Genomic DNA, 8,200 nt, shown 5'->3' with positions numbered 1-8,200 from the left:
ACCTATCTTAGTGTGGAGATAGGTGATTTGGAATAGAATGAGAGGCAGGTTTGCCCTGAGCAGTTCCCAGCTTGACTTTTCCCTTTAGCTTAGTAATTTTGGGGCCCCAAGATTTTCTTTTCACAGAGCCTATGATTTGCATTTTTAGATCCTGCGAGGAGGCTGCTACACACATGCAGAAGTCATGCTGGTGGCCTGGACTCCGAAGGGAGAGAAGTGGATTTGAGAGATATTTAGGAGGTAGGATTGCCAGGACCTTGGTGATAGCTTGGATATGGAGGGTGGAGGAGGAGGGGTGTCAAGCAGATATTGTTCTTAGATTACCTCCTGGGATATTAGGGAGAGTGAGTGGGCTGTTTTTTCTTTGTTAGGCAGAACTTGGTTTTGTGGTGCAGTAGGGTGCCTCAAACCAAAAGCCTGACTTCCTCGTACAGGCCAGACCCCACATGGCCGTTCCTGTGACTGCCAGGCCACTCTGAGGCTGAGAGATGGTTTTGTCTGGCCTCTGCCCTGCACATGTTTGCGAATGACTTCTCTGTGTTGGCAGATTTGGGGGTCCACCAGATAGGATCCTGTGAAGACACCTCAAAGGTCTTTAGTTCAATTTATAAAACATCTTTTTGTTCATTATATCATTTCCACAATCAAAGATGAATAAAATATACAGAGGTTTATTTAGCGAATAAGGTTGATGGTGCACCTGTGCTAGGCAGTGTTTTAGTTCGTTGAGACACCAAGGAGTTGAGACAATCCTTTACCTTGGAGTTTTGTGTCTGTAAGTCCTGCTGTTGAGAGCTGTGTGTGTTAACATGTCTGATTTGGGCAGGTGAGATCTGGGCCGTCTGTAAGGTTAGGTGAGAGGAGGTTGGTGTCCAGCAAGTATCCAGTGCCCCATCAACATCCCAGTTCTTGTCCACCAATCTTCCAGTTCTAGGACTGATGCGGAGGCCCTCAGAGCAACTTCAGAGGAGAAGTAGTGTGCTCTGTGGCTGTCTGTTTTGGAGTGTACATTGTAAATCCTCTACCAACAAAAATTTGGAAACAAGTAGCGTTTCAGCTTGAGTTTCTTGTAAATGGCTTGCCGTCGTATGAACCAGAGCGTGTATACCACAGGGCAACACGAGGGTCCCTCTATCACCCTTTCTCCCAGTGGCCTAGGTGGGGATTTAAACAGAATAATGTGTGCAGCCTCATTGTGTGAAAGTCCAGTACTTTGTGCTTGGAGTGTCATCAGGGAAGGGCCCCTGACTTTGAAGGCTGCTGCGTCTCGCTCTGTGAAGGAGGCACAACATGGCCTTGGTCTTACGAAGACCTTGGGTGCCACAGCTCACTTCAGCCTTGATCAGCCTGATGCAGACGCTGGGCCCTGGTTCTGGAGGTGAGAATACACCCTGGGCTTCCACTGCATGGCTGCACTGTGAGCATTCGGGTGCTTATTTGGGGACTGATACAGAGTCCTGTGCCAGATGCAGTGGTGCACACCTGGGAACCAAGGGTCCCTGCTTCTACTGGAGAATCTGGACAGATGTATAAGGTAGAAAGGCTGGAGGTAGGGGTTAGGGTGAAGGTTAGGCTTGGGGCTGGGGTTGTGGTTAGGGTTAGGGTTAGGGTTGGGGTTGTGTTTAGGGTTATGATTAGGGTTTAGTGTTGGGGGTTAGGGTTTTAGCGTTAGCGTTTTAGGGTTATGGTTAGGGGTTAGGGTTGGGGTTATGGTAAGGTGTTAAAGGTTAGGGCTAAGGTTTAGGGTTAGGGTTGGGGTTAAGGGTAAGGGTTACAGTTTTTAGGGTTAGAGTGCTTGGCAAAATGGGTCTACCCTTCCCTGGTAACCCTGGCTCTAGACCCTCTTTTATGCCCTGGCCTGCCCCACCCGTCTCCTGGAGCCCTCTGCTGACCTAAACTGCACGCTGTATGTTCTTTCTTATAAGTGGGACATAAGCTATGATGATGATTCCAAGGCCTAAGAATGATAAGTGGGCTTTGGGGACTTAGGGGGAAAGGTGGGAGGGATAAAACCCTACACATTGGGTACACTGTACTGTGCTTGGGCTATGGGTGGACCAAAATCTCAGAAACTGTCAATAAAGAACTTTAGCATTTTACCAACACCACCTGTTCCCCAAAACTATTGAAATAAAATAAAATAAAATGATAACAACAGATATCTTATTCCTTTGGTAGACCACATGGCCTAGCTCAAGAATTTGGTAAATACTTGTAAAATATAAGAATAAATGGAACCACTGGGTAAGCACAGCTCATGCAGAGAATGTCCAGCCATTTCAGAAGTGTTAAGGTTCAAAGCAGTGTTCCCTGCGCAGGCCCTGGGGTACTGCATTTTTGGGGAGGCACTGCCCTCTCAAGCCTTCTTGTTTATGGCTCATGTTCTAACCCTCACACAGCACATGCTTGTCTTTCAAAGCATCAAGGTGAAATAAACCACATGTTAATCCAGGTAGAATAAGTGGGCAATTAGAGAACCCACATAATTTAGTTGTATAATAGTAAACTTCTGCTGCATATTTAAAGGAAAATAGACAAGATAATCTTTTTTATAAAAAGTGCAAATTATTCCACTGTTTCTGAATACTCACTGCTAAAACTCCACACTGAAGCACTGCCCAGAATGGTGGCCCGTGAAGCGTTCTCAGTCTGGGACACGTTATTCCTCTTCTGTAAAAATTGCACCACTTTCAGACAGACTCTCAGGCAAAGACACAGAAAATTATCTCATTATTAGATTCGTGATCTTTTAGAGGTTTCCTATCGCTGAGGTCATCTGAGCGAGTAGTTTTCAAGATGAGTTGATGGCTTCATATCCTAAAATGTTGCATTTAAATTCTAATTAAAAATAGTTCACTGGGCTGGGCGCGGTGGCTCAAGCCTGTAATCCCAGCACTTTGGGAGGCCGAGACGGGCGGATCACGAGGTCAGGAGATTGAGACCATCCTGGCTAACATGGTGAAACCCCGTCTCTACTAAAAAATACAAAAAACTAGCCGGGTGAGGTGGCGGCGCCTGTAGTCCCAGCTTACTCGGGAGGCTGAGGCTGGAGAATGGGGTAAACCCGGGAGGCGGAGCTTGCAGTGAGCTGAGATCCGGCCACTGTACTCCAGCCCGGGCGACAGAGCGAGACTCCGTCTCAAAAAAAAAAAAAAAGAAAAATAGTTTACTGTATTTTTCCATTCTAAGACAGATTTTTTTTATGCTTTACTTTTTCTGGAATTAGCATGCATCTTACAATTGATATACTGCATTAAATATGATGAGATCTCTTCTGTTCTTCTAAAAAATTATCAATACATTTGTGATGAATATTGATTTAATAGCATCTCAGAATTGAAAACATCCAGGTTACAATCATTAAGTCTTCTATAATATTTAGATACAAGAAGGCCATATTTCTTTCTTTTTATAAGTCAAATTATATCTAGCAGAAACTCACATGTGTGAAGATACGGAAGATTCCAGTTCACGGAGGTTCCCCGTCATATTCTGTGCCAGACACTGGAGGCGGGTATGGTGGCACTTCATGCTCCTCACCTTCCTGTCTCACTACGTTTCCTGTGACTGCCAACTGCTGGCCCTTTACTCTGAAGGGGGCGAGAGGACCACTGCCCCTGGCACTGGGGAGGGGATGCTCCTCACAGCGCAAGAAGTGCCAGGAAGGCAGCCGTCACATGCCGGAACCTTGGCCACACCAACCACATCTGGGGAATTGCATGTGACTAGGGCCTGGCCCATTAGGAATGCTACTGTTCTGGGAATGTCTCCCCTGTATCTTCATTTTGTTTTTCCATTGGCTAGTCCAGCTTAACCCCTCAGATGATTCTAGATCTCCCCTGAAAATACCTAGGTGAGAGTTATCCAGGCAAATTCTCTTTTCCTCCTTTAAAACCATAAAGGCCATATGCGTGTGTGTGTGTGTGTTACAGAGAGGCCTAATCTGCCAAAGCACAGCTTGGCCTTCAGGAAATAGATGGGAAAAGGGAAAAGGGCGGCTTTATTATTTCCTTGTGCCTTCAAAGCACACACAAAGAAAATATCAGTTAGTACTTTCTCTAGTAATTCCTTCTGTAACATTGAGCATTTAAAAGTTGTTATAGGCCGGGCGTGGTGGCTCAAGCCTGTAATCCCAGCACTTTGGGAGGCCGAGATGGGCGGATCACGAGGTCAGGAGATCGAGACCATCCTGGCTAACACGGTGAAACCCCGTCTCTACTAAAAAATACAAAAAACTAGCTGGGCGAGGTGGCGGCGCCTGTAGTCCCAGCTACCTGGGAGGCTGAGGCAGAGAATGGCATGAACCGGGAGGCGGAGCTTGCAGTGAGCTGAGATCCGGCCACAGCACTCCAGCCTGGGCGACAGGGCGAGACTCCGTCTCAAAAAAAAAAAAAAAAAAAAAAAAAAGGTGTTATAATACATGTAAATACCTTGCCCATACAAGCGCATTCTAAAATGTAGCATTAATGAAAGAATTCAATGTCCCAGCTAACCTGTCTTCTTGTAAGCCATGAAATACATTTCTCCCACCATCTCTATGAATATGTTCACCATTTGTGCAAATATACCACTGAATAGAGATAGTAGACTATTTTTATTCTGACAGCAATCCACTCGTAAAATGACACACACAAATTCTGCTGTAACCTATGTGCACTGGCAGATGCAGTTAACGTGAGCCAAGGCCCCTTTGTTCATGCATGTGTGTTTATGATTGTGTCTGCTCCTTTTTTGACTTACATATTTATAATACAGAAGGTGAGACGAGTTAGCTCTGTGTAGTTATTTAGCTGTAAGACATACAAAACTGTTCTAGAACCTTTAAAAAGCAGTTGCAGGAATTTTTTTAAGGTCCCTGAAATTACAAGTCAAGATATTATTGTAAATTACTATTCTTTGAAACTACTTTTCTGTATACATCAAGATTTATCAATAACATATAAACAAAGTAGGAAAGTATGGTTACCATATTTTATAATGGCACCTCATGTTGCTTATTTCTTTTATAATTAAGTCATAAAGCTCATAAAAAGATTTATATTAATAAAATGATTATCACTGGTAATGTTTGTGTTTTTCTTGTACATTTTTATGTAACAACAAAAGAAGTTTTTACTATTAAAAATGGTTTTAAAAAAATTGGAGCAAGCCTAACCTTCATTTTATAAATACAATAACCTGAGGCTCATCAGGGCTGGTGACTCACACAGGCGCACACCCAGCATTGCTGGATATCAGCTCAGGATCCAGAATGAATTTGAACAATTCATGCTAAATTAATAAATGCACTTTAAAATAGGCCCATATTAATCCCAAAGTAACTAAACCTGTGGAATTTATAAAAGAAGGTGTTTATGAATGAGGACATGGCCTTTCGACATTAGTTCTGATTCTCCCCTTTCTAAAAGAATCTACAGTCTCTATTTTGCCATGACGAGATTTCAGAGGAGAGCCTGGTGGCACTTACAGCAGACATCACAGATGTCTGAGTGTTTCGGTTGAGGACGGTAAAGGCTTTGTTTGTTTCATAAAACCTTTGTTTTCCAGGGGAGAAAACACAGGTTGAGTCTAAAGTCAATCCTCCCACTGAAATATTTTAATGACGCTGAAAAAGGTTGTTGTGTTTTGCAGGTGCAAGCGGAGTTGTGCAGTCCTGACTTCCGAGTGGAGCTAGAGGAGAATTATGTTAATGTGTTTGCACTCCTTGCTCAATTTTTAAATATAAATATACTTAAGCAATGCTTTTTGACGAGAATAAAATAGTTTAACAATGTTTACGCACCTATTTTAGTTATTACATTCTCTAAGCTATTTTCATCCCCACAACCATGGAAGCACTCCACCGTCTCCATTTCAGAAAGTAGACAGTAACAGAACAAAACTGTCCACTTTTAAAAAACATGATTTGGCCGGGCGCGGTGGCTCAAGCCTGTAATCCCAGCACTTTGGGAGGCCGAGACGGCGGATCACGAGGTCAGAGATCGAGACCATCCTGCCTAACACGGTGAAACCCCGTCTCTACTAAAAAATACAAAAAACTAGCCGGGCGAGGTGGCGGCGCCTGTAGTCCCAGCTACTCGGGAGGCTGAGGCAGGAGAATGGCGTAAACCGGGAGGCGGAGCTTGCAGTGAGCTGAGATCCGGCCACTGTACTCCAGCCCGGGCGACAGAGCGAGACTCCGTCTCAAAAAAAAAAAAAAAAAAAAATAGTTTACTGTATTTTTCCATTCTAAGACAGATTTTTTTTATGCTTTACTTTTTCTGGAATTAGCATGCATCTTACAATTGATATACTGCATTAAATATGATGAGATCTCTTCTGTTCTTCTAAAAAATTATCAATACATTTGTGATGAATATTGATTTAATAGCATCTCAGAATTGAAAACATCCAGGTTACAATCATTAAGTCTTCTATAATATTTAGATACAAGAAGGCCATATTTCTTTCTTTTTATAAGTCAAATTATATCTAGCAGAAACTCACATGTGTGAAGATACGGAAGATTCCAGTTCACGGAGGTTCCCCGTCATATTCTGTGCCAGACACTGGAGGCGGGTATGGTGGCACTTCATGCTCCTCACCTTCCTGTCTCACTACGTTTCCTGTGACTGCCAACTGCTGGCCCTTTACTCTGAAGGGGGCGAGAGGACCACTGCCCCTGGCACTGGGGAGGGGATGCTCCTCACAGCGCAAGAAGTGCCAGGAAGGCAGCCGTCACATGCCGGAACCTTGGCCACACCAACCACATCTGGGGAATTGCATGTGACTAGGGCCTGGCCCATTAGGAATGCTACTGTTCTGGGAATGTCTCCCCTGTATCTTCATTTTGTTTTTCCATTGGCTAGTCCAGCTTAACCCCTCAGATGATTCTAGATCTCCCCTGAAAATACCTAGGTGAGAGTTATCCAGGCAAATTCTCTTTTCCTCCTTTAAAACCATAAAGGCCATATGCGTGTGTGTGTGTGTGTTACAGAGAGGCCTAATCTGCCAAAGCACAGCTTGGCCTTCAGGAAATAGATGGGAAAAGGGAAAAGGGCGGCTTTATTATTTCCTTGTGCCTTCAAAGCACACACAAAGAAAATATCAGTTAGTACTTTCTCTAGTAATTCCTTCTGTAACATTGAGCATTTAAAAGTTGTTATAGGCCGGGCGTGGTGGCTCAAGCCTGTAATCCCAGCACTTTGGAGGCCGAGATGGGCGGATCACGAGGTCAGGAGATCGAGACCATCCTGGCTAACACGGTGAAACCCCGTCTCTACTAAAAAATACAAAAAACTAGCTGGGCGAGGTGGCGGCGCCTGTAGTCCCAGCTACCTGGGAGGCTGAGGCAGGAGAATGGCATGAACCCGGGAGGCGGAGCTTGCAGTGAGCTGAGATCCGGCCACAGCACTCCAGCCTGGGCGACAGGGCGAGACTCCGTCTCAAAAAAAAAAAAAAAAAAAAAGGTGTTATAATACATGTAAATACCTTGCCCATACAAGCGCATTCTAAAATGTAGCATTAATGAAAGAATTCAATGTCCCAGCTTAACCTGTCTTCTTGTAAGCCATGAAATACATTTCTCCCACCATCTCTATGAATATGTTCACCATTTGTGCAAATATACCACTGAATAGAGATAGTAGACTATTTTTATTCTGACAGCAATCCACTCGTAAAATGACACACACAAATTCTGCTGTAACCTATGTGCACTGGCAGATGCAGTTAAACGTGAGCCAAGGCCCCTTTGTTCATGCATGTGTGTTTATGATTGTGTCTGCTCCTTTTTTGACTTACATATTTATAATACAGAAGGTGAGACGAGTTAGCTCTGTGTAGTTATTTAGCTGTAAGACATACAAAACTGTTCTAGAACCTTTAAAAAGCAGTTGCAGGAATTTTTTTAAGGTCCCTGAAATTACAAGTCAAGATATTATTGTAAATTACTATTCTTTGAAACTACTTTTCTGTATACATCAAGATTTATCAATAACATATAAACAAAGTAGGAAAGTATGGTTACCATATTTTATAATGGCACCTCATGTTGCTTATTTCTTTTATAATTAAGTCATAAATTAAGCTCATAAAAAGATTTATATTAATAAAATGATTATCACTGGTAATGTTTGTGTTTTTCTTGTACATTTTTATGTAACAACAAAAGAAGTTTTTACTATTAAAAATGGTTTTAAAAAAATTGGAGCAAGCCTAA

Source organism: Trachypithecus francoisi, unplaced genomic scaffold (genome assembly GCF_009764315.1).
Source record: "Trachypithecus francoisi isolate TF-2019V2 unplaced genomic scaffold, Tfra_2.0 Lachesis_group14, whole genome shotgun sequence".
In the NCBI taxonomy this organism is placed as follows: domain Eukaryota; kingdom Metazoa; phylum Chordata; class Mammalia; order Primates; family Cercopithecidae; genus Trachypithecus; species Trachypithecus francoisi.
The sequence above is the reverse complement of the archived record's forward strand: the minus strand, read 5'-3'. Positions refer to the sequence as shown.